This window comes from Octopus bimaculoides, chromosome 24 (genome assembly GCF_046866305.1).
Source record: "Octopus bimaculoides isolate indiv1 chromosome 24, ASM4686630v1, whole genome shotgun sequence".
Taxonomy (NCBI): Eukaryota; Metazoa; Mollusca; class Cephalopoda; order Octopoda; family Octopodidae; genus Octopus; species Octopus bimaculoides.
In genome coordinates this window covers 35798018-35823017 of record NC_142951.1, presented here as the reverse complement: position 1 = coordinate 35823017, position 25000 = coordinate 35798018, and the positions used below count along the sequence as shown (strand labels likewise).

General features: G+C 39.9%; 1 protein-coding gene and 1 long non-coding RNA gene across 3 annotated transcripts in view; one reads left to right on the top strand and one right to left on the bottom strand.

Moving 5' to 3' along the window:
- LOC106869064 (uncharacterized) overlaps positions 1–2363 on the bottom strand; it is a 48944-nt gene extending 46581 nt beyond the window's left edge. For both annotated transcript variants that reach the window (XM_014914573.3, XM_014914574.3), the window contains exon 1: positions 1–2363. This exon is cut by the window's left edge and continues 1087 nt beyond it. The gene's annotated coding sequence lies outside the window, so the exon portion shown is untranslated.
- The window catches only part of LOC149131276 (uncharacterized), a 137019-nt gene that overhangs the window by 35588 nt on the left and 76431 nt on the right, over positions 1–25000 (top strand). The gene's annotated exons all lie outside the window — the stretch shown is intronic.

Sequence of the window (25000 nt, the reverse complement as noted above, 5' to 3'; positions counted from 1 at the left end):
ACTGGAACGGCCCAGGATTAAAAATTACAGCACAACTTTTTTATATTTTCGTAAAGAAACACACAAATTTATATGAAGTGGATTATGATGTATTCAAGAAGCACTTGGATACTTTAGAACCTGGGGTCCCTAAGGGACCAACCTTAAGGCAAGAAACGTAGTCGAGGGCAACGGAACCAAACTCCCTCAGCCACTGGAAATTGAAGGAGTATCGTAGCAGCAGTAAGTACAGACGGAGGGGGTGGGTGTGCTCCAGCAACGCCACAGACCTCAGGCTGGGATTACTAAAAGGCTGAAAGTAAATGAAACACACACACATACATGTATACATATATATATGTGTGTGTGTGTGTGTGTGAGAGAGAGAGAGAGAGAGAGAGGGAGGGGGATGCCTCTCAAAAGTTCTAAAGTTTAAACAATAACACGAGATTTTACTGAAGTCCAACGATTGTGTTTTGAGCGCGTCTCCAAGGTTAGCCGTCTCTCCTCTCTCCCTCCCACGCATCTTAAGAGTTATGGGGAGCTGTCCCTCCCATCTTGAAGAACACAAGTAAAATTATGGTCTGCACACACACACACACACACGCGCACGTGCGCTCACTTTTCTGACATGTAATGCAGGGGAAATGACTCTTGTTATATTAATTTTAAAATTTGTTTTAAAGTTTGTATAAAGAGTAGAGGTGATAGGGGAATGAAGGCCCAGCCAAACGTGGATCGGGACAAGATACAACGGTCAGAAGAGATATGGTATGAAAGAGGCGGTGTGCGCCTTCACCTCTTCTGCTTGAATATTTTCCTCTCGATCCATTTATGAGTGAGACTGTCCATTAATTCTTCCAGTTCTTATCCACCTGGAGGTCTAGGCCAAATCAGACACCGAGGAATTGGTCTGTCTCTCCATCGACCTGCTATTATTGTTCGTTGGCATAGTCTTGTCTCTCTCCAGTTGTCGAGCTACAGACCTACAGACTTGTTCGGATTTATCTTGTTGCTAGGTAGCGATGGACTGATCCAAATCGGTTAGAGACTCACCGATACCAGATTTATTACTCATTCCATGAGGTGGAGGTTGTCGTGGATGCATCTAGTGGAGATCGCACACGTTTTAGCTTCTCCGACTAAAGCGTCCACAACAGGCACCAACCTCTTTTCCAACACTTTGGCCAGCATTCGAAACTCTGCATTCAGTGGGTTGTGGGCTGGAAGTTGTCTATAACATCCCGTCTATTGGCTTCCTTTCTCAATAAAATTAACACACCTTGATTCACAGAACTGGGAATTCTCCTGTTTTGCGTTCGATCTGTCTGTGGAGTCCTCTTTCATCTCCTCTGTACGTTCTGGCACTCGAGCCTTTACTCTGGAAGCTAGAACTTTTGAGAGGCATCCCTTTTGAATTGGGTGCAGGAGAGCTATGTCAACAGATGCGGATGACATTACGCTCATATTGCCAGTTGCCATAGACATCTGTCAAGAGGTCAACAAACAGATCCAGTATATAGCCATAAAACTCAGGTGAGACCATCCAAACTGGGCGATTTGTCACTTGCGCAGCCACTCAGGACTACTCGTATCTTAGTTGCTGTTACTGGCCTTTCACAGCGTCTTGTCCCTCCTTTAAAGAGTTGCGGCAGATCGTCGAGGTAGGTACTACAGTCCATAATTCTTTGTGGCCTTCTGCTTTTACTGAAGAGTTTGGCAAAGAACTGCGGGAAGGTCACATACATTTACTTGGAACCGCGCAGTACACACCCATCCTGATCTGTCAAAGACTGAATTGTGACTTTGTTGTCACGTCACACCTCCATCATCCGAGTCCGACGGACGGCTTTCGTTCTTTCTCGATTTAGCGCACGAGATCTAGAGCCTATATCTATTGATTTTTCTCTTCCCTGCGTCACATGAGGCGACACCCAGGTTTGTAGCCGATGCTGCAGTGTCGGAGCCGGAGAACGTGTCGATGCACGTCACGTCTCAGATTAGGGACCTGCCTCCCTCCAATGGGAAGAGGGTAATTGCATCGGGGCGCTGACAGTCCCTCTAGTCGAGACCTGCTCGTTCTAGTTTGAGATGGGAAACCAGTCGCGTCGAGGTCACTTTTAATTACGTCAATTGGAAATAGAAAAGGAATTACCTCCCCTGCATTACTTAGCTAACAAACGTTTGTGTGTGTGTGTGTGTGCGGGCGCGCGCGTGTATGTGTTAATGAAAGGAAGAGAAAGCACTGGTGCTGTTTGTGGTAGTGGTGGTGGGGTCAGAAGGAAGGAAGGAAAGTGGCCCAAGGCAAGAGACCCGGCCCAAATACTTGCCACAAAGTGGTTCCATTAAAGTGATCTAAGACCCAGGTGTTCAAATATTGCTTAGCCTCAACTCACCCCTGATCCAGCAGACCTTCCACTCGTGTTCACCCCACCTTTTCTGTCTGTGCAGGGAGAGAGAGAGAGAGGGAGAGAGAAGGTAGGACGGGGGTAATTCCCCCTTTGTTTAATAATTTAATGTGAGTCATTTAGTCTGGTTCTTCTTATATTCTGATTTCCAATCCAGTTGAGACCAAATTTACTGCTTTTTTGTCTTCAGTGTTCGATACATTAAACGTCTTCCATTTGGTGCCACAGGTTTAAATTTACCATATTCAGCCTTTTATCGCACACACGCACACAAACTTTTCTCTATTGCAACCACTATTTAGTAGACTAAAATAAGAACTTGACTTTACATAACTAAAAGTCTAAAGTTTGGAATGAAATAAGAGCGAATTAAAATTCCCATCGTCTCCTGAGATAAATGAAAGTCGACAATAAGGCAATTGGACATGTAGGAAGAAAGTCCTATTTTAGTGTCCTTAATAGATTTCCACACCAAGTATGAAATAGTGTGGTTGAACATCTCGGTGCACAATTTAAACACTGGAATCGTCAGCGGACTTTTTTACTGTCGGAAAGTGCTCCAGCATGACGAGAAATGTACTGGTTAAAATATATTCACTAAACAACACACACGCACGCACGCACGCACGCACAATACTGTTTTTGCGTTTATATCTATAGATTTTCTATAGAATGCAGTACCAGTGCTGTAGGTTACGACGTTTCGTAAGCAAATACGTTTACTTAGAATATTACGGTCCAAAAGAAGGAAAAAATTCTTGCTGTGCCAACAATTAAGAATTAACTCTCAAGAAAAACAACTACAATTATTTTTGCCACAGTTCTCTCCCTTGAAAAATATTTATTTGACATTAAAATAAGAGTTCGCAATCGTACGCACATACACCCTTGCCCCCCACACATACAACCACACCCACACGTGCCCTGTCTCTCATGTACATACACAGTACGAGAAATAAGGGGCTATGCTCATATACAGGAAGGAGAGGAGTTGAGTTCGCAGAAAAAGGGATTTGCTAAATATGGTGATTGTAAGAATTATTCTGTTGGTTTCTGAAATTATGAAAGAAAGCGTCTGGGGGCGAGAGGGGAGAGACACGATGGGGGGGGGGGGGCTATTTTGGTAAACAGAGTAAAAATGGAAGTGGGTGTCTGGTAAGTAGCTTGCTTACCAACCACATGGCTCTTGGTTCAGTCTTACTGCGTGGCACCGTGGAACGACCAAAGCCTCGGAACGACTAAAACCTTGGGAGTGGATTCGGTAGACGGAAACTGAAAGAAGCCCGTCGTATATATATATATATATATAATGTGTGTGTGTGTGTGTTTCTGTCTGTCTGTCTGTGTTTGTCCCCACCATCGCTTGACAACCGATGTTGGTGTGTTTACTTAACGGTTCAGTTAAAAGAGACCGATAGAATAAGTATTAGGCTTACAAAGAATAAGACCTGGAGTCGATTTAATTGACTAAATGCAGTGCTCTAGCATGGCCGCAGTCAAATGACTGAAACAAAAAAAATATATATATATATATTTAATTATATGTATTTCTTCTATCTTAATGAATAAAAATTCTTCGGATAGAATAAATGGGTTAATAGAAACCAAGGTAGCAAAGAACACAAAATAACTGTGGTGTAGTTCCTGTTTTTGAGGTAGAAACTCCCTGAAATTTTGGGTATTTGAGTATATTTAAAAATTTAAGGAATGGAGAAAACGCATGTTATAACTGCATACTTTATTCCTACAATCCTTTGAAACATATGTAGGAATAAAGTATGCAATTATAACATGCGTTTTCTCCATTCCTTAAATTTATATATATATATATATATATATATATATATATGCACTTAGTGAAACTAACGAGGCACACCAAATGAAAGAATGCGACCAGTTCCACATTGAAATTGGTTAATTGTGTTGTTTGTTTAAAGAAACACTCATAAATGACTGACTGCATTAATTAAGCAAAATTAACTCTCGTACGTAGAGTTCATTAAACTTCTCTCCCCGCGGTGCATGACGTAATGTTATACAATTCTGCTCTGATGACTGTTTCGAGTCAAAACCCAATTTAATGAGCTCCGTCAGGTTGAAGTGACTCAAAACAATCGTCACAAGACTGAATATGGTTATATACTCAAATGCATAGAAAAGTAGTTGATGCACATAATTTGTAGAATGCGAGAAGTATTCGAGGACTTATGCGCTAGTTTAATAAAAACAATTCTAATTTGCTAAAAACCGAATACATTTTCATAAGAATTGGTGCACTTGTTCTCGTTAAGCTTCCTTATAAGACCCCCTTTTTTTTATGAATCCGCCTTCACATTCAAAGACTTGCTTCATTTCGGGTATCTTTTGATATCTGCTTAACAGCCAAACCAAAAGTGTTTTAAAGGTCGACTTGCTTTAAGCTAATGCCGTTTGCAGAAAATAAGATTTTGAGAACAATTCTATGAATTTCTTCTGAATTGTTTTGCAAATATTTTCTCTATTTTCTACATTAACGTCACACCCTGATATGCCACAACATCCGGGGTGTACAGCAACACCCAGATATACAACATATTTTATATAATAAACTACTTTACCACTCACCTCCATTACACTCCTAGTTTCTCCAGTTTGACTCCCCAACACAAAATTGACGTTTACCCGGTCAACGAATGCCGCAATACTTCATTAAAAGATAACCGCTTTATTGGTGGTTTTTGAAAAGGTATAAACTTAAAAACTTCATTGATAATTGCACAAAAGAAATGCTAAACGTTCATAAGAATTGTTTTAAAAGTTTAGATAATGCAATGCCCCTCGATGATGTGTATAAGAGTGGCTTTGCGTCCCTTTAGTCATATGGCTTGCATGGTTTTGCGTTGGGCGCAAATACTGTTTTCCCCGCTTTCCCCATAACTCTTTTGTCTGAAAACCTTTGATCGAATGCATTGTGATTTGATTCAAAGATTAGCCCAACTTGAGGAAGATATACCAACAGAAACTCTTGTTTAGTCTTTCAGTCTCAAAGTGATCGACGAAATCTTTTCACACATTCCAAAAATGGTGGAGAATTTTTAGTCGCAAGAGTAAAATTTTGAAATCTACTGCTTATAACGTTATGTCAATGAAAATTTGCTTCTCACTTAATAATGTCTCACTTAAAGATTGAACGTGAAAAGAACAATTGAATCGATAAGTCGGGCAACTTCTGTAGTTGGAGCAGACCTATTATAGACAGTCTACAACGAAGCAGGCACACGCACGCACATACATGCATGCGTGAATGTATAGGTACAACACTGAATAATGCAACACCATAGTATTACAGCTGGTGAGACAGGGACGCCTTGGACAAACGGAAAACACGGAACCGAAGATAGGGTTTGAAGGGTCGATTTCTAGGTTGTTTGGTGATTTATGAATTTGGGTGTCAGCATTTCTTGATTCATACAAACGCACATACAAACATACACACACACATACGTACATACATACAAATATAATTGATTCATAGATATATGTATGTATATATACATGCATATACACGCACATAAATGTTTGTGCGTGCGTGTGTGCGTGTGTGTGTGTGTTTGCAATGACACAGGCACAGACACTCACACAAAACACACACACTCAGGAACACACACACACACACACATCAACACACACACACACACACACATCAACACACACACACACACACACACACACACACACACACACACACACACACAGATAACAACAACAACACTGGGGTCCCAACTGAAATTATTGAGTAAGGTGGAGTGAAGAAAGCGGGAAAGCTGCGTGTGAGAAATATGTCAAGAATGGGGAACAGAAGCATATTTATTAGGGGTGGGTATATATATATTAATGGTGGATGGGTTGTAAGGGTTGGCTGGTAAATTATGTAATAAAAGGGAAAGATAAATAGATAATTGGGGTAGTTGGAATATAGGGGTGGCCGGGTGGGCGCGGGCGATGTTGCTATTGTTGTGGCGGCGGTGGGGGTATATGGGGGCTCGATAAAGAGTTTGGAGAGTGTTTAAGGAGAAGGGTAGGTGGTTGTGGTAGTGGTGGTGGTGTTGATGGTGGAGGAGGTGTGTCATAAAAAGGACTTTCATGGTATGTCGTTGATTAGGGTAGAATATCTCTGGAGGACGCAAAATATTTGACACACACACACACACACACACACACACACACACACACACACACACACACACACACACACACGCATAGGTTTACATACGTGGATATAATCTCATATATCTATTTAGCCATACGCATACATATATAGATGTATATATATTCATGCACGCGTACATCTCCCTTCTCTTTCTGTGTGTGTATATATATGTAGAGAGAGAGAGAGATAGTCACACATATGAGGTCTGATCAATAAGTGTCCGAACTGTTGCCATAGCCACAAAGCTAAAGTACACAGAGTAAAACCGCTTGGCACCGACTGACCTTGATCTCTGCTGTGCATGCGCACTAAGTTTCAACATTCTAGCTCACTTCCGCTGTTTACAGCAGTGCTTGGAAGGAACGTGTGTAGCGTGTGATCGTCGTATTGACCATGACAGAGAAAGTTGTCATGACGATACCTGCTCAGAGGTCAACGCAAAGTAGCTGAAAGTGTATTGAGAAGAGCATATGAGCCGCCGCCAGGTGTACGAGTGGTTCAGACGTTTCCGAGATGGCCAAAAAATGTCGATAGTTACGAACGTTCTGGGAGACCTGCAACCAACAGTATTGAGGAAGACATCGCAGATGTGCGTGCAACTGAATTTTGCGTACAATTTTATCCACTGTGCTGCACCTTCAACACAGCGGGTTCGAATCTACCGCCAGTTGCAAAGGAACTTTTTAGCCACACAACAAAAGATATATATACACATATATATGTATACATACATATGTATATATATATATATATATATATATATATTATATATGTATGTTGTATTAGTGTGTGTGTGTCGAAATTTTGTTGGGATTTCAAAAGTTTTATGCATTTTTAAAAGTATTAAAAAATAATTGGAAATGTTTTTAAGAATGTTATACATACACATATTTCAGCATGTGTACACACACACACACACATACACACACACACACACACACATATCTCTCTATCACATTTGAAAACCGTTTTTTATTTTTTCAATTCGCGTTTTACATATTTGTTATTTTTGCATTTTTTGTAAAATTTTTCTGTCTTGTTTTGTTTTTGGTTTGGAATAAATTAACGCCCCTCCAGTCTTGTAACATTCCTGTCTCCCTAGGAATAAAGAGGGACAAACAGACAGACATACAGGCAGGCAGACAGACAGACAGACAGGCAGATAGACAGCTTGACATACTTATCAATCGACCGACCGACAGATCAACAGACAGACTAGAGGACAGACAGACCGACAGACATGCCGACAGGCTGACAGACAGTCATTCTCGAACATTCCTCCCTCTTTTGGAACATTTGGGATTTTTCGCTGGGTTTCTTTACATAGCCCTCCTCTCTCTCCCACCACCAACCCTTTCCTCTCCCTTCTTCCACTCCCAGCCCCCAAATACACTCCCTTTTCTCAGGTTTCATCCTATTCAGACAAATTTTGAAACCCAAGACATTCACACACACACACACACACACACACACACACACACACACACACACACACACACATCCACTCATACTGACACACACACACATCAGCACATATATACACACAAACATAGACATGTACCAACACATACATACACATTTCCCCACTTACACAAATGAACATAAAAACATACACAATCATAGACATACACACATACACACAAATACATTCATATCTATAGATAAATACACACACACACACTCACGCACTGACATACATAGACAATGATACATACGCACATATATATATATATATACATAAACATGCATATACATGAAGTTGCACACAGAAATATACATACACACACATAGACACATACACACATGCACACATACATACACACCGTCCCAGACGAAGTGAGAAAGAAAGAGAAAGAGAGGGGAGTAACTAAATAAACGTGAAATTACTTATCTGATTTAGACTGATGACTAACGAGTGCTGTTGATTGGTGACTGATGATTGGTGAATATTGTTGATTACTGATGACTAATGACACCTGACTGTAGATTATTGTTGATTGATGAATGTTGATCACCACCCGCCTTTTCATCCTCCTCCTCCTCCTCCTTCTCCTCCTCCTTGTCCTCCTCGCAGGAGAGCGGTGTCCAGAAACGCAGACGATGTCACCGGGATGATGTGAGATCCGGAGGATTTTGAAGGGTTTAGGACCACGCTGAAAGAATAGAAGAAGATAGGAACCTGAACAGACATCAACCGAGACAAAGACGGAAAACCAGCGTTGTGGTTTTAAGATGCTTGGGGTCTATTTCGGACCAGACTGCCAAGAAGATAGGAAATGCAACGAGGTGACGAACAAGGAGGCCGACCTTATCGGCCGAGATGTGATTATTTTTGAAAAGCGCGACAGAGGCAGCAGGCGTTTAGAGTAATCTCTCGCCATATCGCGGTTTATTATTTAAGCTTACGTCGATTCCTCCGTGGTGTTATTTTGAATTTATAATAAAATATATACAAATTCTAAAAAAAAAAAAAAAAAAAAATATATACAATACAGTACTTCGCGGATTTTCACTTATCGCGGGAGGTCTTGGAACGTATCACCCGCGATAGTCGAGGGATTACTGTATATACTACCTCTATCATATATTACCATCAGAGGCCATCGTACCTTGTTTCAGTTTTCATTTGATCGGATTGAAGCGGCTCGAAAAGGCTGCTATGCTGTGGATGTTGATACACAAACATACGTCTAGGTTGCGATATCTACGAAGATTTCTGGAAGTTGAGCATAGAATGTGTAACTGTCCTCAATGAAGGCGTTTGATGGAGTTGCAGGCCCTAGGATAACTTAAAATGACATTGGACACTCGGCATTTGAAATATTGTCAGACGTTCACAGTTCTCCGTCAATGTGATGATTGTTACCTCAAAAGCGGTGGTACCTCAACTCTTACATTGTTGAGGGGATTAGTGGTGGGCAAGGACATGATGTTATGGGCGTCGTCGAGGGTCACCAAGTCAGCATATTTCGAAATACTTTCAGTTCGGTGTCTGTGAGTAACTCATAAAAATGTGACCTCTTAGGTCGGAATAAACCCCACAGACACAGTAGCATCATCAGCGCAAATGACGCTGCAGGCATTCGTTCAGTGTCCATCTCTGATTTGTGGAGTTTGGTCGAACATCTGTTGTTCCATGTAGGAAGGACTTGGCTATGAGGAGGCGAGTCCATCGTGGAAATTGCTTTAGCGCCTTCCTTGGGCCGGCAAGAACACGTAGTTCGGGCGGGTGGGGTTCTATGGTAAAAGAGATTGTTTGGTGGACAAGACTAAAAGGATTGAGGACGGGGCAGGACAGTTTCCCCTTCTTTAAGAAGAGGACTGACTTTTCCAGTTCCAGTAGAGACAAGTTGGGATGGGATAAATAGATATATGGAGAGAGAGAGAGAGAGAGAGAGAGAGAGAGCGAAAGAAACGAAGAGGAGAGAGAGAGAGCGAAAGAAACGAAGAGGAGAGAGAGAGAGAGAGAGAGAGCGAAAGAAACGAAGAGGAGAGAGAGAGAGAGAGACAGACAGAGACAGATGTGTTGTACTCCAGAAAATGGAAATGGTCCGGATAGTTAGCCCTTCTCTCAAGACGCACTTTTAATCTTGAGAACTCCGCCGGGAAAGGACACTTTCTTTTGGTAATTCGACAAATTTTGGTTGTGTTCTACGATGTTCCTTGTTTAATCCCCGCTCGTTGATTCCCCGTCGCCACCACCCTCTTCAAGACGTCGAATCCCATTCATTTCATCCACATAATTTCTCTCTCTCTTTTTTTCTCGTCTACCATTTTCTGGCAATTCTCAAAGATTCTGTCACATTCTTCCATCCTGATGCCCCCCCCCCCCGCGTCTCTCCACCTTCAATCAAACAACGAACGACATTGTTCTTATTACTTTACTGTTGTTGCTGTTGTTGTTGTTATCGTCACTGCTGTTGTTGTTGTTGTTGTTCTTGTTAATATTTTTAATGGCTCACCGAGTGTATATAACTGTTTAGAGATATCGGTAACGTGATACAGCAGATGTGTATATATGTGTACACATAAGTGTGTATATACGTTTCGGTGTAGTAACACGAAGCAAAAGCACTCAATACAAACAAGTAGAGTATATATATATATATGTTTGTGTACGTATATGTATGTGTGCGCTCATGATGTATACTCGTTAAATTTATATTCTTATGTATATGTACATTGATATATATGTATGTATGTTTGCATGTATGTATATACATACGTGCATACATACATATACATATATATATAATATATATATATATACATACATATATATATGTATGTGTGTATATAAATATATATATATAAAATATGCATGCTTGTTTGCATGAGTGTATATGTGAGTACATCTGTGCTTGAATGTGTGTATGCAACATATACATATGTATAACATGTGTATACGTGTTCATATACAATGCATATGTATGCATTGTATATACACAAATATGTTTACGTAACTACGAATACGTATGGATATGTATATATGTGTGTGTGTGTGTATGTGCATAGGTACATATGTATACACGTGTGTATACATATACGTCATTAACGTAATCATCACCATCATCATCGTCGTCATCATTATCAGGCCACCACCACCTCCACCACCACAGCACCACCACCACCATCATCATCATCATCATCATCAATGTGGATCTGTTTCCGTTGAGTGTTTTGTGTTTACACACGGAAAAGAGAGATTTTCTTGACAGCAAAACGGGATTGTCTCCATGTTGTTGTTGTTGTTGTTGTCATTTTCTTAATGTAATTGTTGTTGTTGCCTTTGTTATTGTTGCAGTTGTTGTTTGTGCGAGTCTTTTTGAAGAGAAAGATGAGAAAGGAGCAGCAATAAAAGAGAGAGAGAGAGAGAGAGAGAGAGAAGGGGGATGAGAGAGGAGGAAAGAGAGAGTGTGTGAAAGGGAGCAGGTCGGGTGGATTAGGGGTATCGAATAATTAGATAGATTGTGGTGAAAATTGATAGTTGTACTGGTGTGTGTACGTGTGTGCGTGTGTGTGTGTGTGTGTGCGTGTGTGTGTGTATGCGTGTATGTATGTATGTGCGTGAGGCAGACTTACGTGTGTATGTTGAAAATTGATAGCTGTATTTGTGTGTGTGTGTGTGTGTGTGTGGTAGCCTCATGCATGTATGCGTGTGTCGATATGTTTGAATGTGCACTCGCACACGCATAGGCACACACTCATTGTTCTGTCTGTGCGAGTATATGTAGACAGAAGACCAAAACATGTGAATTTGTGTGTGTGGGTGTGTGTGTATACATACATATACATATGTCTATACACACATACACTCGTGTGTGTGTGTGTGTGGTGGGAATCGGAGTCTGGGCCGTGGCAGCAGCAGCAGCCATGTTTGACAGACGACCATCACTAATTTCCGTTGTTAAAACGCCACACAGTCATTCTCGGCGCAACCCGATGCCGTCTTCCTTGTAGAACAACGGCTCAAGTTACACAGAGTTATGGCCGGTCGCTCCCGGCTCAGCCGCTAGGTGGAGCAACGCCGCTGCTGGTGATGGCGGCTGAGAAATTGACGAGAGAAAGATAATGGCCAAAGCAAACAGCGATTGGATTATGACGGGAGTTGTGGGTGGTGGTGGTGTGTGTGTGTATATGAGAGAGAGAGAGAAAGAGAGTGTGTAGGACCGTTGATATGAATGTGTGTGTAGGTGAGTGTGGGGGTGATATTAGGGGTAGCGGCGTGTTTAAGGGATTTTGTTGTTGTTTAGCTCCAAGCCTAGTCGAGCAGACCACTGATCAACGATATTCCAGCCGTGACCGTCACTCCATTCCCTACATCCCAACCCGATATCATTCTGTTTCTTTTTCTAAGACGTTAGATGTAATTTGAAGGAGATTTACTTGTTATTTCTAGCAGAATGAGGGACCACAAAAGAGTTCCTTTGTTGACTGGTTTGTATAGAAGTTGCTAAGTATAGTGGCGGTGGTGGTGTTGGTGATTGGTGATGGTTGTCGATGTGGTGATCGAGTTAGGATTGTGAAGTAAACAATAACATGTGTTCGCGGCCACCTGCCTAAACGAAATAGGAAACAGTGAATAATATAATGGCCGGTATTGCGAATAGCCGCAGAGGCGACAAATTGGATCTATTTTAAAACGGGGGCCACATTTTTCATTGTTTTACGTAGTGTTTTTGGTACCGAAAGACTTTCAAACTTCGTATACTTATCTATTTTGTGTTATAGAACAGAAAAATATTTTTGTATTCGAATTTATTTCATGTAAAAAATTGTCTTATTTCGATAATTTCAACCAATCACTGACAAGTATTCAGTTGTTTATATTTACTCCTTTGGCTGATTAAGCGATGTAAAGCGTATTTAATCTCCATACCTTCGTTTTATTTGCTTTTTTCATTTTAAATTTGCTTTAACCCTAACCCTAACCCTAGGGTTAGGGTTAATTGTTTCAGAATCGTTTGTTTATGTAGTCGGCACTTAATGTATATCGGCTGAATGGACGTCAGTGATTGGTTGAAATTACAGAAATACGACAACTTTAACATGAAATAATTTATGGATTTCTTTTTTTTTAAAGAAGACTAAGAGAAAAAGATGTTTTATATGACACATTCTACCAGTGTTCCAAGTTTCAAAGTGTTTCGTTAATGAAAAATGTGGCCCCCGTTTTAAAAAAGATCCAACAAATTTCGTCTAGGCATGTGGCTGTGAGGACATGACATTGACAAAATGCATCTGGCGTTCTCTCAAACCACTGCCAGGAAGATCACTCGTCTTCCTCCGATATATATTGCGTTTCTTTTAACACAGCACATCTATAACAGGTTTGATATCGGGTGAAAACCATAACATCTTGCCTACCAATGGTGTACATGCGTAAAGTATGATACGTAGATTGCAATTTTAATTCAATGCTGTTTCAATCGCATACACTCAATTTCTTCTAGTTGGTTTGGGATTGAAGAATATGACTATATCTCTGAATTTAATTTGGAAAATGCTCCAATACACAGAAAACAGAACACTGTCAAATATCTACAACGCAGAGACTTACAAAACATTCTCTGCTAACGATCAAATTCTTCACAGACACTCCGAAGGAGTTGCTACTCATTAAAACACTTTGAAAATATACAAATATTTTGAACCAATATTTACTTTGAAGGGCAATCGTAGATGATTTAGAAGAATTAGGTATCTACCTGCCGGACACTTTGGTATTAGTGTGCATGTGCACGTAGGTGTGGCCTCGAGCATTTACACACACACACACACACACACACACACACACACACACACACACACACACACACACACAATTAATTTATTTCTTAATGATATTACTTATTATACATAGCGCTCAGCATCTGTTTGCCTGCTTATTCAAACGTTTATATAGACATCTGCATACGTGTTCAGATGGATGTAAATTTTATGTATATTCAACAGACTTATTAACTGAACATTAATGTCGCTTTTACTCAATGAATTCACACCTGTAGCAAGGTACCTTCTTGACTTCGATGTTAAGGGGTCCCATTGGTCAATTTTATCAAACTGAAATTCACGTCCCCTTCCTTAGGGTGTCCCTTAATAACTGTCTTTCCACTTCAGCCGTCTTCAATTCTATGAATCCAAAACTATCTTGTACTTTTTGATAAACTTAAATTCTATCCCGTTCTTACTTTCTGCCTTCATTCAGTGTGTGTGTGTGTGTGTGTGTGTGTGTGTGTGTGTGTGTGTGTGTGTGTGTGTGTGTGTGTAAGTGTTTGTGTTGATGACGTCATCGAAACACTGCCAGCGAAGTTCTATATGAATCGAATTCTTGTTGCTGGTAATATTTATAGCTTAACTATTGTTGTTTGTTATTGTTGTTTAGAGCCAAGTTAAACTTAGCTGTTATTTCTAGCAGTTAATGGTGATGGATGTAGTAGTGGTGGTGGTGGTGGCTTGTATCAGTCGTATTGGCGATGGTGACGATGGTGATGTTCAACTTGGTGATTGGTGATGGCCATCCTGATGGTGGTGGTGGTGTGGTGGTTGTAGTGGTTGTAGTGGTGGTGGTGGTTGTAGTGGTGGTGGTGGTTGTAGTGGTGGTGGTGGTGGTGGTTGTAGTGGTGGTGGTGGTTGTAGTGGTTGTAGTGGTGGTGGTGGTGGTTGTAGTGGTGGTGGTGGTTGTAGTGGTGATAGTGGTTGTAGTGGTGGTGGTGGTTGTAGTGGTGGTGGCAGTGGTGGTGTCGGCGGTGGTGCTAATATGAATGATAGGATGAAACAATAATTTTCAGGAGGAGAGTATGAAACGGTTTTGTTGTTGTTGTTGTTAGTGCTGCAGTCCTGTCAAAGTTGGTTGTAACTATGAGATTGGAGGTCGAAGGTCAAACCAACAATGGCGTGAGGGGGAGGAGGTGAATTGAATTAATAGGAGGGAGGTTTCATGTTATGTAGATATGTGTGTATATGAGTGTATATGCTTGTGTGTATGTGTGCACCTATATGTATATGTAAATATATATGCATACACAGACACACACACATATATATATACACACACATTCATCTCTGCATACGTGTGAAGATGTATGTCCATACATTACATTTTGACGGATTAGATACAAACATCTACATGTACGACGCCTCACACAGTCATATTTACATACATACATACATATATATATATATATATATATATATATATATATATATATATATATATATATATATATATATATATATATATATATATATATAATATATATATATATATATATATATATATATATATATATATATACATATATATATACACACACACACACACTCACACGCATGTATAATCATGCACACATATTTACATATGCAATTGTATGTACAAATTTTTTTCCAAGAAAAGAAAAAATATTTTTATCTTTTATAATAAAATTGTATTTTTGTATGTAATTATACACACGCACACACATGGACGCATACGTGTGTCCTGCTCTCTACATACATACACACATACATATGTATATATTGTATATTAGTGTGTTTGTAGTAGTACATGTATGTTTAAACAACATTATCAGTGTGTATATAGAAATGCGTCTTGTATATTGATTACTATCTACTTGTGTGTATATAAATGTATACATATACATGTATATATGTGTGTATGAGTATGTATGTGTATATATATGCATATATGTGTGTATATATATATATTTTTTTTTTGAGTATAGGGAGAGTTTGGGGGGAAATGTAGATAGACAGAAAGATAAGGAAAATGACGAAGAGACTGAAGAAGAGGAGGGGGAAAGAGAGGAAGAGGGGAGAGTGGGGAGAAGAGGTTTATGACTGAAGTTTAAAGTTACCAAGTAAATAGTGGGAGGTGTCTTTAAGAGAGAGTGGGAGGAGGTTGAGTGTTGGTGGTAGTGGCTGGAGGAGATGGGGATAACTCTACCTCCCCCTCTCTCTCTCTCTATATATATATATTGATGTCATAGGAGGAAGGGGTAGAGGCGGGCTTATAATGGTAAAGGTGGTCGGAGGAGTGTGTGGTGGAGGTGGTAGGAGCAGTGTGGTGTTTGTGAATGTAGCGGTGGTAGTAGTAGTTGAGCGAGAGAGAATAAAAAGAGAGAGGGAGGGAGGAGAGAAAAAGGGAGAAGATTTTGGTGGTGGTGGTAGAAGGGAGTAGAAGGAGGAGGTGTGTGGGATGAGGGGTGGGGGTGAAATGATGGAACCAAGAATTTTATATTAAAGTTTTGTAGGAATTTTTAGCGAAAATTATGAACGAGTATGAATGGCAGTGGTGGTGGTGGTCATTTTGCTGGTGTTACTGATGATGGCTGTGGCGGTACTGGTAGTGTGGGGATAAATGGTTATATTAATGATTGTGTGTGTGTGTGTGTGTGTGTGTGTGTGTGTGTGTGTGTGTGTGCGCGCGCGCGTGTATACACACACACACACACAATCATATACGTATATATATATATATATATATATATATATATATATATCTGCATGCATGGATGTACGTATAGTTGTTAAATACGTAAATAGTATCGTAAAAATACAATCTTCTGTGGAACATGAGGAAGAATTACGCAAGAAGGGACTCCACAACCAATTCCATGTAGCCACAAGAGAAGTTTCTGGAAGAAAGAGGTGAGACTGGCTGATGAAAGGAACCCTAAAAAAAGAGAGACCGAGAGCACGAAACTGGCATCGCAAGACCAAGACACGGACGGGAGGGTCAACCATTGGAATGAGGAAGTGTCTCCGCTGTGCCGCATCTGCAATGGAGTGGATGAAACCATTGCCCATACCACGAACGAATGCTTAAGACTTGCCCCAAACCTCTACAAGGTGTAGCAAAAGTGTGCCATTGGAAACTGTGCGAAAAGTAGGGAGTAGAGAGAGGCAAGACGTGGTAGGAGCACAAACCGCAGAGAGTGGCCAAGTCGGAGACAAGCAAAATCCTCTGGGATTTCCTAATCAAAACAGATCAGGTTCTAGAGCATCACAGACCGGACCTAGTGGTGGTGGTGGACAAGAAGCACCACATATGCTATATCGTTGATGTTGCATGTCTCTTTGATCCACGAATATAGTAATAATAATAATAATAATAACAACAACAACAATTTTTGCAGAAAGTCGGCAATTTTGAGTGGGTGAGTAGTGGGGGGGGGGGCAAGTAAATTACTTCAACCCCGGTGCTTGACTGGTACTTTATTTTATAGATGAAAGGCAAAGTTGGTCGCCGGTGAAATTTGAACTGAAGACGTAATGAGTCGAAAGAGACGCCACAAGGAATGTTTTCTGACTCTCTAACAATTCTGCCATTTCGGAACCTCAATAATAATCGTTTCTAATATAGGCACAAGGGGGGGGGGGCTAAGCCGATTACGTTGACCTCAATGTTTGATTGTTATTTACTTTATCGACCTCTAAAAGATGAAAGGGAAAAACGACCTCAGCGGAATTTGAACCGAAAACGTAAAGACAAGACGAAATGCCGCGAAGCATTTTGCCTGGTGTGCTAATGATTCTGCCAGTTTACTTTAATAATAATAATTATTATTTCTAATCTTGGCACAAGACCTTGAAGGAAGGGGGCTAGTCGATTACATCAACCCCAGTGCGTAACTGGTACTTATTTCATCGACCCCGAAAGGATGAAAGGCAAAGTTGACCTCGGCCGAATTTGCCCGGCGCGCTAACGATTCTGCCAGCTCATCACCTTCCCTTTAATAATAATAATAATAATAATAATAATAATAATCCTTTCTACTATAGGTACGAGGCCTGAAATTTGGGGGAGGGGGTAAGTTGATTATATCGACCCCAGTACTCAACTGGATGGAAGGCAAAATCGACCTCAGCGGAATTTGAATTCAGAACGTAGCGACGGACGAAACACCACTAGGCATTTCGTCCAACCTGCTCACCATTCTGTCAGCTCACCGCCTTCCCTTTAATTTCTGCTATTTAATAATAATATTAATAACAAGAATAATAATTCGCTTCTTCATAATGATATTTCATTTTTACTCTTCCAGTCTTCCATTTTGTCATCAATCCCTGACCCGTCCCTTTTCTTTTGTCCTGTCCCCACTTCTCTCCCACATTGGCCTTTCATCATTGTTGCTGCGGTGACATTATGCGTTGGCCATGACGTCATTGTAATTGTTCTGTTGTTTCGCGTTGTCGCCTGTGTTGTTGTTGTTGTTGCTGTTGTTGTTGCTGAAGACAAAGAAAGAAAGAGAGACAAAAGGACTTGAATGAAAGAACAATGACCAGCGACTTCGTTAAACATTGAATGGGACCAATGTAGCGAGTGATACGATAATAGAATGAAATTCCAACGGGTTAAACACACAAAAGATAGAAAGATAAAAAAGAAAGACTTCCAACTCACAAAGCAGACGACAACATGACTTCCACTGGTCGTTCACTCTTTGAAATAGCGCAAACGCCATCTGGTGATAGAAACAAAAGTAATTAAAAGGGTGAATAATAAACTAAGTAGCTAATTATCCGGACTTTAAAACGGTTGGTGATAATAAGATTTCCCGACAACAAATGGTTTGCTTAATCCTAGCTGTTATTTCATTGGTGCACACTTGACACACGTGACATTAGCCATTCTGCTGCCTTTTTTTGTTCCATAAATGTTTCATTACTACCCGCCCCACCTCACACTTTTGCATTTTAGTTTTGTCCTCACATCCTCCTTCACTCAAAAGAGATGATGTGTGAAGTTTATCTGACATCTGTTGGAGGTATATCGGCATCTCTCATGTTAGGTGTATACATGTTGAGGTGTGATGGAATCTGTAATATTACGCTGACGTCTGTTGGGGTATGCAGACATCTGTTGGGGTATGCAAACATCTTCTGAGGTATGTTATATCTATTGGGATGGCCCATATTGTATTCGTTGGGATATATTGATATCTGTTGGGGTATTGGTGACATCTGCTGTGGTTCGCAGAGTTGTTTTGCTATTGATGTCTGTGTAACACACGTTAAAAAACGCCCTATTGCATTAAAAATGGAAGGGCATATTTGTGTTTAAGATAGAGTAGCCCTGAATAATTTAAATCAATGACGAGATAGTCATGGGTGGAACATGTTTGATTATAGGTTTGTTTAATCAAAATTTACCCGGGGCTAAACGACAGAAAGCAATAAGAACAGCAACATATGAATTGGGATTTGTCAACATCTGTTTCTAGGTGTCAATATCTGCTGGTTTATATCGCCATCTGTTGGTTTATGTTGCTACCTACTGGTGTATGTCTTGCAAAGACCCGAAACCAATGTATTTGTCTACGATACAATATAACATTAATGTATATTCCTGTATATGAATCTATTCAATGAAGGTAGAGTAATATAATCTTCACAGACTGTCACTCAAACTTTCACGTTCCCGTTCGTCAGATACTTGTGATCACAACCGTCCGACGAACGGCAACACGAAACGTTGAGTAACAGTTTGTCAAGGATTTGCAGCTTTAATAAATGTATCATATATATATATATATATATATATATATATAAATATATATATATATATATATATATATATATATATATATATATAACTCTTTCTACTGGTTCTACAATACATACATACATTACATCTGTATAATATCTAGTCTGTATTATATTGTATATTGAGTGTAGTGTATATTTATAATGAATACAATATCTTACATATATACCAGTTACTGTGTGTTTGATATTTAATATACAATATTTTATTGAACAGTATAGGTAGTTGGTGGATTTTCTGAGTGGTGGTGGTGTAGCTGATGATGGGGTGGTTGTATGATGGCGTGTGGTGGTGGTGGTGGTGGTGGTGGTGGTGCTGTGTAATGGTATAGACGATGATGAAGGTGGCGATGGTGGTATGAGGCTTTGACGGTGTGTGGTGGTGGTAGTAGTGATGGTGGTGGTGGTGGTAGTGATGGTGGTGGTGGTGGTGGTGGTAGTTATAGTAGTAGTAGTGGTGTTGGTGTTGGTGGTAGTTGATGCTGTATGATTCATTCGTTGATCGGGCGCCGATCTGAACGCTGTTCAAAGCTCATCAGTAAAGCCATCTATTATTACCATCAGAGAATGGTTAGGGGTGGTCATGGGTGGGTGAGGTAGAAGCGATCGAAGTGAGTGAGAGAGAGAGAGAGAGAGAGAGAGAGAGAGAGAGAGAGATGGCGAGAGAAGCCGTAACAGTGGTAAATGGATTAAACATAGCGGCAGCGGTGATGGTGGTGGTGGTGGTGGTGGTAGTGGCGGCGGCGGCGGTGGCGGTGGTAATGGCAGTTGTGGTGGCGGTCTGAAGTTGTATTATTGGTAGCGGCTAGTAGTGTTGGTGTTGTTGTTGTTAGTGGTGGTGAGGGTGGCGGTGGTAGTAACAGACCAAGAACCAAGAGATCAACCCCCACCAAGGGTCAACTTCAGTGAGTCTTCGCAACATTCCATCACATTCCATTATAGAATGTTTACTGGTTCTTCCCCACCTCACACATCCACCACTACATGGCTTTACATATCTTCTCAGTGACGTGGGTTCGTGCCCTGTCAACAGTAGTTATTTTTCTGTTTTCTTAATTACAGAAAACCTCTGAAGATATCTCTGTTTCTGTGCAGAGCGTTGCTATAATATAGAGAAATGCATTTATATACACCAAACAAATACATACACACAAACAAACATACATACATGCATACATACGTATATACACGCGCACAAGCACACACACACACACACATAATCATACATGCATACATATGCACACTGATATGTATATATGCGTGTAAATCCCTCTCTCATATATATATATATATATATATATATATATATATATATATAAGGCGAAACGTTGTACGTATAGCCGTGCCAAGTGGAAGTACTCTACAATCTTCCGACAAAACTTCAAGGTCAGTTATTCTTCTGAGGATATTTGTGAGTTAGGCTAACCACCTTTCTCCTACTTGACACACAACATTTGGATCAGCAATCGAACTCTCTTTCCCCCACGGGCTTCTTGCCCTTCTAGGTTCCATTTTCCTATAATCACTTATAACAGTATGCTGCTCACCGTCTTGTTCCCGTGTGTCCCGACATTATAGCAGTGATGCTGTCTGCGAGTGTAGACACGGCCTTTGTGTCCTAGTTCTGGTGAGGTGGTCCAGGGCGTCAACAAACCAGCGCTGATCCTAGCGCCAAAATATTCGTTAGAAATAGAAGAGGACATTCTTCATGGATAGACCACGTGATTTAAAACTGTTCTTATGAGTCTGCAGCTAGACTGACCGATGATCCTTTCGGTGGGTGACCAAGCCTTGAAGTCGGAACCGAAAATAGTTGAGAGCATCTCTAGGTATCAATGGTTGACCCTATTAAATGTTTTAAACTGAGCGACGTTGATCAAAGCCCCACGAAAGCCAGATCAAATCCCTGTTCGCCCATCAGTGTATCTCATGAAATGGCTGTTGTTGTTGATAGCTCAGCCGGGGACCTCGGCACGTTTCTGCATTTCCTACTAAATTACTGACAAATCTCTTCACGATTCGACGCAGCACAATTTTCAGTTCTGTGTTTAAGAGAGTTGTGGACTTAAAATTGTCTGATATTTCCCTCTCTGTTGGGTCCTTTCTTAGCAGGGTCCTTTGTATTTCGCTCATACATCTTAGATTGGGGCCAATAGCGATAAGCGATTCCGGATATAGACACAAGACCTCGTATTTTGGTGTGTAGGGGGTCGGGTGGGATACAGTCGTGGATATCTACCGCGGCATATGACTGGTACTTTATTTTATCGACCCCAGAACGATAAAAGGTAAAATCGATCTCGCCAGGATTTAAAATCAGAAGGAAATAAACTTTACTAAACACCACAAGACATTAAAGTCTAACGCTCTACCGATTCTGCTAAGCTACTAGTTATGTGATGGTAAAGATGATGACGATGATAGTGATTATGGTGATGGTGGTGATGGTGGTATGTTGGTGATGATGATGGTGATGAAGACAAGAACAATAAGTAGAAGATAAAAGAAAGAATGAAGATGATAGAGGTGGTGGTGGTGGTGATGGGAGCAGGGATGGGACAATAGCCCCTCCCCTCATTTCTCCTGCAATCCTAAAGATTTGAAGCACATGACTTGAGAAGAGCCAATAACCAGCGAGGCGTATCGATTAATTTAGGGATCTCTTAGTGAAGGGGATCGATAGAGAGAGGGGGTGGAAGGAGCTTGTATGGGATGGGGGGGGTAGATGGATTTTGGTGGGGGTGGGGTAGTGGGGTAGATTAGAATTGGTGGTGTGTACCCTCTTCCTCTTCATACGCAGCCACACACATTTATACACACATACACACACACGTATGTGTGTGTGTATGTGTGTATATATACGCACGTTTCTGTCTGTCTCCTCCATGGTTATGTGTGTGTGTGTGTGTACAATGAGGAGCCCATTAGGTTTGTGTGTGCAAGTTCGTTCAAATGTTGCTTTCTGTGTTTTCTTTATATGATTACATGGTGTATATATATATATAAATGGTGTGTATAAACATTGTGTATAAACATTGTGTATATACATGGCGTATACACATTGCATGTATATACATGGTGTATACACATGGTACATATAAATGGTGTATATATATATATATATATATATACATGCATAGGTATGTATATATAATATATACATACATGTGTGTATATATATATATATATATATATATATATACATATATACATACACACATACATACACACACATATATATATACATACATTTCATATATATATATATATATATATATATATATATATATATATACGTATGTCTCTGTATACAATTGTGAGAATATCTGTTTGCATGTATAAATACGTATGCACTGTATATATGCATCATGTATATGTACGTACATGGAAGGATATATATGTATCTATGTGAACATGAATGTATGTATAAACACGAATATCCGTTTCCATGGAGAATAAGGGAAAACAGGCAACTCCATAAATTCATATAAGTGAGTATGGGTATATATGTATGTATGTATGTATGTATGAATGTATTTATGTATGTACACACACACAGATATACATACACAGATATATATACATTACTCGTTCTGGTCATTAGACTGTGGCCATGCTACAGCGCCACTTATAAGAATTTATTAGCACATACAAACCGGATACAGAGTATTTATACTATCAAACCCCCTACGGAAACATGACCAAACCAACACCTGTTATAATGTATGGACGGGACAGACCAAACATAAACATATACAGACACACATAAGTTCATTGACACAAACTGGAAAATAGAATTGACAACATATATACACACACACACACACACACACACACACACACACACACACACACACATATATGTATATATATATATGTATATATTTTCATTTTTTTTTCATTTTACCTAGTTTCAGCTCATGAGCTGTGGCCATGATGGGGCACCGCCATTATATATATATATATATATATATATATATATATATATATATATATATATATATATATAACACTCTGTACAAAACCAAATATAAGACACTCTAGGCATAACACCAACAGGAACTTCTAACTTGTTTCTTCTTGAGGTCTCTGGGTAAGACTTGGAGCCAACTTGGACAAATGCAAAGCAAAAGTCCAGCATAAAATAATAATAATAATAATAATAATAATAATATAATACCCTGGTGCAATACCAGGAAGTGGCTGTCATGGCTTTTGATCATAACTGATTGGAAGTGTTATGTAGATTGATTTGTCTTGGTATAAAAGATGGGCTGCAACAAATATTCTGCTCAGTACCACAGATTTGTTTGTCATTTGTTTGACCTTAACCAGTGGAGCATATACCTTAGTGGCTGACGATTTGTGCATCTCTGATTATGAGCAGAAGTAGCGGAGGAATATCATAGCCATGCATTGAGAGGAACTTTGGTAAATGTACATCCTCACCATAGTGAGGACAGCATTATAAAGATAGGCTCTTCCATCGATGCAAGAAAATAAACCAGCCTCAAACAACTATTAACCCTTCATGCAAAAACATTTAACGATACACTGTTTGAGGGGAGGGGAGAACTTTTAACGATGTCAGGACTATTGAAAGATTCAGAAAACTTTGGTCCGTGGCAGCCGAGAATTTGAAAAGCAAGATGTTTCACGGTTCGGTATCCATGGCAAAAGAAATTGTTGATTGGAATCGGAATATAATTAAATCTAAGGTAGAACTTTACACAACCCTGACACCCCTCTTGAGGCTGATAAATAACTTGGTGATGTGTGGCCAGACACAAATTGACCCTTGTTCCTGGTTGTAGATGATCCGCACCTAGGAATGTCATGGTGTGAAGGTTGAGGGCTACATTCACACCCCAACAAAATCACCAGTCACGGCCGCCGCCGCCGTTGTCGGCGTATTTATCCTCATCGACAACAACATAATTACTACCTACACTAGTGAATATATATATATATATATGTATGTATATATATATATATATATGTATGTATGTATGTATATATATATATATATATGTATGTATATATCTTTATATATATGTATGTATATATCTGTATATATATGTATGTATATATCTTTATATATATGTATGTATGTATATATCTTTATATATATATATATATATATATATATATATATATATATATATATATATATCCACACACACACATTCATACTTACATAGGTATGAATTTATATATATACACACATAAACACACACCATTCAACACATCACAACCATCACCATAATATAAACATACATAAACTTGTGTATGCACACACACACACACACACACACACACACACACACACACACACACACACACACACACACACACACACACACACACACACACACAC